This window comes from Budorcas taxicolor, chromosome 5, assembly GCF_023091745.1.
Source record: "Budorcas taxicolor isolate Tak-1 chromosome 5, Takin1.1, whole genome shotgun sequence".
Taxonomy (NCBI): domain Eukaryota; kingdom Metazoa; phylum Chordata; class Mammalia; order Artiodactyla; family Bovidae; genus Budorcas; species Budorcas taxicolor.
This window is the reverse complement of record NC_068914.1, coordinates 117,119,609-117,125,548: the sequence shown is the minus strand read 5'-3', so window position 1 is coordinate 117,125,548 and position 5,940 is coordinate 117,119,609. Positions and strand designations below refer to the sequence as shown.

The following is a 5,940-nucleotide window of genomic DNA, read 5'->3' as shown; positions in this document are numbered from 1 at the left end:
TTATTATTTTTTTATTTTTGTCTCAACCATTTAAACATTTAAAAACTAGTCTTAGCTCATGGAATGTATGGAAAACAGGACAAGGGTTGTAATGGGCCCACAGGGCATAGTTTGGAGACCCCTGATGTGGATGATTTTAGCTTCTCAGATATCATTAGCATTCCTTCTGCTTCTCTCCAGTGGAGGGCATAGTTTGGAGACCCCTGATGTGGATGATTTTAGCTTCTCAGATATCATTAGCATTCCTTCTGCTTCTCTCTCAGTGAAGCTGAGGTTGCAGGCAAGATTCTCCCAACTCAGCATGAAGATGGAGCAGGGACCCTGGGAATACTCATATATTTATCATGTTGTATCTGCTACACCAAAAGATATTGTGTACTCACGCACACACTGACACACATACACACACACACTTTAAAAGATTACCTTAAAAAAATCTGCTCTAATAAAGATGCTGACATAGAGAGCAGACTTGTGGACACAGTGGGGGATGGAAAGGGTGGGAGGAATTGAGAATAACATTGACATGCATACATTACCATGTGTAAATGCCCCAGTGGCCTAATGGATAAGGCACTGGCCTCCTAAGCCAGGGATTGTGGATTCAAGTCCCACCTGAGGTGGTGTCAGGGCAGGAAAGCCTTGTCCCCAATTAACTTTTGGGCTTCCCAGGTGGTGCTAGTGGTGAAGAACTCACCTGCCAATGTAGGAGACATAGAGATGTGAGTGCTATCCCTGGGTTGGGAAGATCCCCTAGAGGAGGAAATGGCAACCCGCTGCAGTATTCTTGCCTGGAGAATCCCATGGACAGAGAGGCCTAGTGGCTGTAGCCCGTGGGGTCGCAAAGAGCCGGACACGACTGAGCACCCACGCTGCTGCCATGCGTAAAACAGATAGCTAGTGAGAAGCTGCTGCTCAGCACAGGGAGCTCAGCTCAGTGCTCCGCGATGACCCATAGGGATGGGACAGGGGCGGGCTAAGAGGGAGGCTCAAGAGGGAAGGGATATACACACACATGCACAGAGCTGATTCACATAGGTGTTCAGCAGAAACCAACGTGACATTGCAAAGCAATTATACTCCAATTAAGAAATAAATAAAATAAAGCTACTCAGGAAAAAAATCTGCTATGCTACCACCTGAATTTGACTTGGGAGGAGGCTCCCCTTTCTTCTCTTGTTTCCCTCAACCCCACTCTCCTTCACTGGCCAGCCCTGGGATTCCATTCAGAACAATAGGTAGGGATTGAGTCTAAGAGAAAAGGGTTCTGACTCAGCATTATCTGCTCAGCACCCTTTAAGGGCCCAGGGCCTGGCTAGTTTATTTCTGTTATTGTCTCCATAATCAGGCCAGGAAGCCAGCCTCAGTGAGGATGATCAGCCAGTGAAAGCAAAGGCAACAAAACCATACCCCTTTTCCTCCTGGGAACTCTGAACATGGAGTTCTTCTGGGAATGTTGTAGCCACGCGTTCCAGGAAACAAACTCACTCAGAAGGACACTGCAGATAGTGGAGTGCAGTTTATTACACCGGTGGGCCCAAGGCAGAGTCTCCTCTTAGCCAAGGACCCCGAACAGCATTTGTGAAAATCCTTTATACCCCATGTACACGTGTCTGAACCCACCACTCCAAACTTCTTGAGACTTACATAAACCAAGGAAAATACAATCCCAATAATCCCATCATTCACATGCTATGTACTCATGTGCTCAAACAGTCAAATAATTAGCCAATAATCAATAAACCTGAGGTTACACTCTGATAGATACAGAAAAGTTTATGGCCTGTCTGGAGGAAGCGGTAATTAGTATATGTTTTCTCTTAGGCGATGAGTAACCTAGATACGATCTTGAAGGTTCCCCGGTCTGGAGGGGGTCTTATCCCTCTGTTGTTGTTTTCATAGGCACTAAACACAGAGTTCAGAGTCCATTGGAAAGGTGGCCGAGCATGATCAGCATGAACAGGCCTCAGGTGGAGTCCAGGCCCTAGGAATTCCTTCTTCAGGAACATGTAGAACATGTGTGTGCTCAGTCATGTCTGACTCTTCGCAACCCTGTGGACTGTAGCCCACCAGTATCCTCTGCCTGTGGAATTTTCTAGGCAAGAATACTGGAGTGGGTTGCTATTTCTTCCTCCAGGGATCTTCCCAACCCAGGGATTGAACTCGTGTCCCTTGTGTCTCCTGTGTTGGCAGGTGGATTCTTTACTGCTGAACCACCTGGGAAGCCCAGGAGCTCTGAAGGCCTCCACAAATTCCTAGGAGAGTTGAGCACAAGAATTCACAGGATTTGTAAACATAACGAGGCCTAGAAGTAGTAGTAAGGGTCCCGAGGTGGGAGAGGAGGTCCCTACACTCTGTCACCTGTTCTACGAGTCAGTGTCACCTGGGGCAGGCCTCCTGGCTTCTCTGGGAGTTTAAGCCATGAAATGGGATGATGGGACATCACCCACCTTAAGACGGAGAGTAGAACTTTCTTTTCTACACCATACCATCCTCTGGGTGTCAAGAACCTCAACTGTATTTTGAAGGGGTTTGAGAAACACAGGGCCATTGAAAAGAGGGATTTCCATGCAGGAAGCTCTAGATGGGCTCAGCCAAGCCTCTGGGCCTGGGCTGTTGTCTTGCTGCTGGACAGACCACAGCGCCCTGTGTATGCTGTGCGGGGGTCTGTGTGCTGTCCTTGTCTGAACAATGAGGAGTGGTTTGAGGTGCTGACTTGATCCCCTCACCCCCCCTACAGCTCCATGCCCTAGACACAGGGAGAGTGTGGCAGCCATCGCAGTGCTGCCTGGGTGTCCTCAGCGTGGTCCAGGCCCCTTGACTTTCTCCTCGGTCCCTCTTCACCTCTTTCTCTTCTACTCCAAGCCCTGTGTTAAAGGGCACTTAAATAGTCACTTACTTAGCTGTGCCAGGTCTTAGTTCGGGTGCATGAGATCTTCAGTCGTAACATGCAGGATCTTTAGTTGTGACATGCAGGATCTAGTTCCTTGACCAGGGTTCGAACCCAGGCCCCCTGCATTGGGAATGAGGAATTCTAGCCACTGGACCACCAGCAAGGTCCCTAAAGGGTAATTTTTTAAAAGTTAAAAATACAACACTTGTACAGATATAATATGAACAAAGATTTTATTTGACTCATTAATTATATAGGGCCAGTAAGATATTGAAACCACACACACATCTCAAATAAGAATGCTGAGATGAAATTTCTCATGGAGGCAAAATTAGGTAGTATAATGCAAAATTAGTTAATATTCTATAGGGTAGCAGTTCTCAAAAGTTTCCATCTCAGGATCCCTTTACACTCTTAAAAGCTTATGCAATGTAAAGCAAAATAAAGTTAAAAAAAAAAAAAGGCTTATGCAAGACCTCAAGGAGCTTTTGTTTATGTGGGTTAGATCTACCAATATCTGCCATGTTAGAAATTAAAACTGAGGACATTTAAAAACTTAACAATAAAAAAAGGTTAAAAAGATAAGTTAACTAGTTAGCCTGCCAGGGTTCAAGTCCAATATCATGTGCCTGGCTAATTTTACTGCTATTTAATTCTTCACCTCAGTTTCCTGGTATTTAAAAATGAAAAATAAAAAAAACCTACTTCATATGATTGTGTGATGATCAAATGAGACATGTAAAGAAGATCAGTGAAGTGGCACAGAAAAAACACTCTGTATGTTATTTTTATCCTTCCCCAGTGATTATAATTTCTTATATTCTCCACTCTTTTTGTTTAAAATGTTTTAGGAAATACTCATTATACCGTATTTAATATGTCTGTAAATGTATTTGTATTTTTGTATTTATATAATGAATATGTTTGATTCTATTCACTGTTAGCCAAATTTTGCTAAATATAGAAAATATCTTGAGAAAAAAATATTTTTTAAATTTTCTGTGATGTATGTTGCTTAATATTATATCATATGTTGAAGACTTTACTAAAGTCCTGAAGAATAATATAATGTTATTGGAGTGCAATAGAATAGTTATGAGAACATAGCAGTTGCTTTTCATTTCTTCTTTTGATACAATCATTTAGTCATTCATTCGTTCATTTGTAAAATGTGTTCAGTAAATGCCCTTTTAATTGGATTAGATTTAAATGGACTAATTTTTGCAACACTGAGACTTATTCTTACATCATTAATAAGTAATGCTCTTTTTTTCTCTTTTTCTTGAATAAATTTGCATGAAGAATCCATAATTAAGAATACATAATTAAGTTATTTAGAATCTTTTGCTACCAAATGTATTTGGCAACATTGTAAACTACCTCACTCCTTTGTGAATACAGGGTTTCTCCGGTTTTCTCTGATTGCTCAGGGCATCCTTTCTCTTGTTTTATCAAATGAATTAAGGATATAGGATCAAATTAGAGTTCTATCAACTAAATTTTAATGCCAACAGGCTCTATTTTGTTTTATAGCACTTACATATTCTCAAGTGCTATTCTCATTTTTTCTCAAATACCTTTTCTGTGAAATATCATTGTTATAACCTTCCCACTCCTATTTATAGAACAGTTCATTGTACAACTGAAAGAAGCCTTCTTATGTTTCTCTTTGTTAATGTTTATTTTTATGTTAATACTAAGGAAAAGTACATAAAGATTGATCTATCTATCAATATCAATGCTCATATTTTTAGAGTTAGTATGGGATGTAACTGAAGGACAATTCACTGGTAGCTTGTGTGTTAAATTTTACAGAAAATAAAATTTATCATTTTAACTGTTTTAAACTGTAGAGTTCAATGACATTAGTACATTCTGTTGAGTAAAAAAAGATGTACAACTTGAAAAAAAAACAAAAAAACAAACAAACAACAACAACAAAAAAACACAGGAGCATACCAACAAGCACTCATTCCATAAGCCATCAGAGCAATAACAGTAACATTGCAAGTCATGTAGCCCCTCAAAAGGCACCATATGCCTGTGAGGAAATGAGAGAAAAACAGGCAAATAATATTAATATGAAAACGGTTTAGATCTAACAGACTCTCTGAAAGCATCTTGGGCAATTCCCAGATGGACACAGATGACGCATGAGTGAGCTCCACTGCTGTTGGGCAATAAAATGGAATGTCTGAGGTTAGATTTTCCTTATTGGGTAGAAATCAGTTATATCTCTACCAGATAAAATTCATTTTCATCATCATGGACAAGGATAATTTGCATCGCTATGAGTTTCCTACAACTTCTATAAAGGTGGAAAATAGCTTTGTTGATTGAGATCTGCTTAAGGTGTTCATCCTGGCAGAAGAAGATAATCCCTTTGAGATCTACTAGATAAAATCCAGAACTCCACTGGCAGGACACTTGATTTTGCCCATTTCTGAGACTTTGCAAAATTTTCCCTTACACGAGGGAGCCATCCTCTGGTCTCCCAGGTGACAGGGTGTTTCGGCTCTCTGTTCTTTTTCTGGCTTGTTGTTATGGCATAAGCAGCATCACCAGCTTCCCTTGGGTCTGTCTCTTTGGTTCTAGAGAGCTTACTGAGGAAGTAAAAAGACTGCAGTAAAAAGATCATCATAATTCTAATTATTCTCCAGTTAATGCGGAAGAGAAAAAGCATAAGGATAAACATATTGACATTTGTTCCTGCTACAGCATGATTCCAGGAAAGGACTCACTGGAGCTCGACCTTCCAGGTGGTGTGGTGTTTTCAACATGGACAGAGTTGTCAGGAAGCAGCACTAGATGAAACTGCAAAATCTGGGTCACTTCAGTGTGTAAGCCATCTCTACCTCGAGTCTCACCCTGATAAGGACATTATTTCTTGTGCCCTAGTCTGAAGGCCAAAGGGACTCTCTTGGTCTCTAGGCCAGGATGCTGGTTTGGATCTGAAGTCTAAATCTCGTGGGAGCAGACAGGGGGCATCTTGAGGACTCCAGTTGTAAATGTCTAGAAGATTGATCTAAGGAGAAGAAGAGGCAGGG

General features: G+C 41.4%; 1 non-coding gene across 1 annotated transcript; it reads left to right on the top strand.

Moving 5' to 3' along the window:
* Window positions 1–550: 550 nt before the first annotated feature.
* Window positions 551–623, top strand: TRNAR-CCU (transfer RNA arginine (anticodon CCU)). The gene has a single exon. It is a non-coding gene; the product is annotated as a tRNA-Arg (tRNA).
* Window positions 624–5,940: the final 5,317 nt, after the last annotated feature.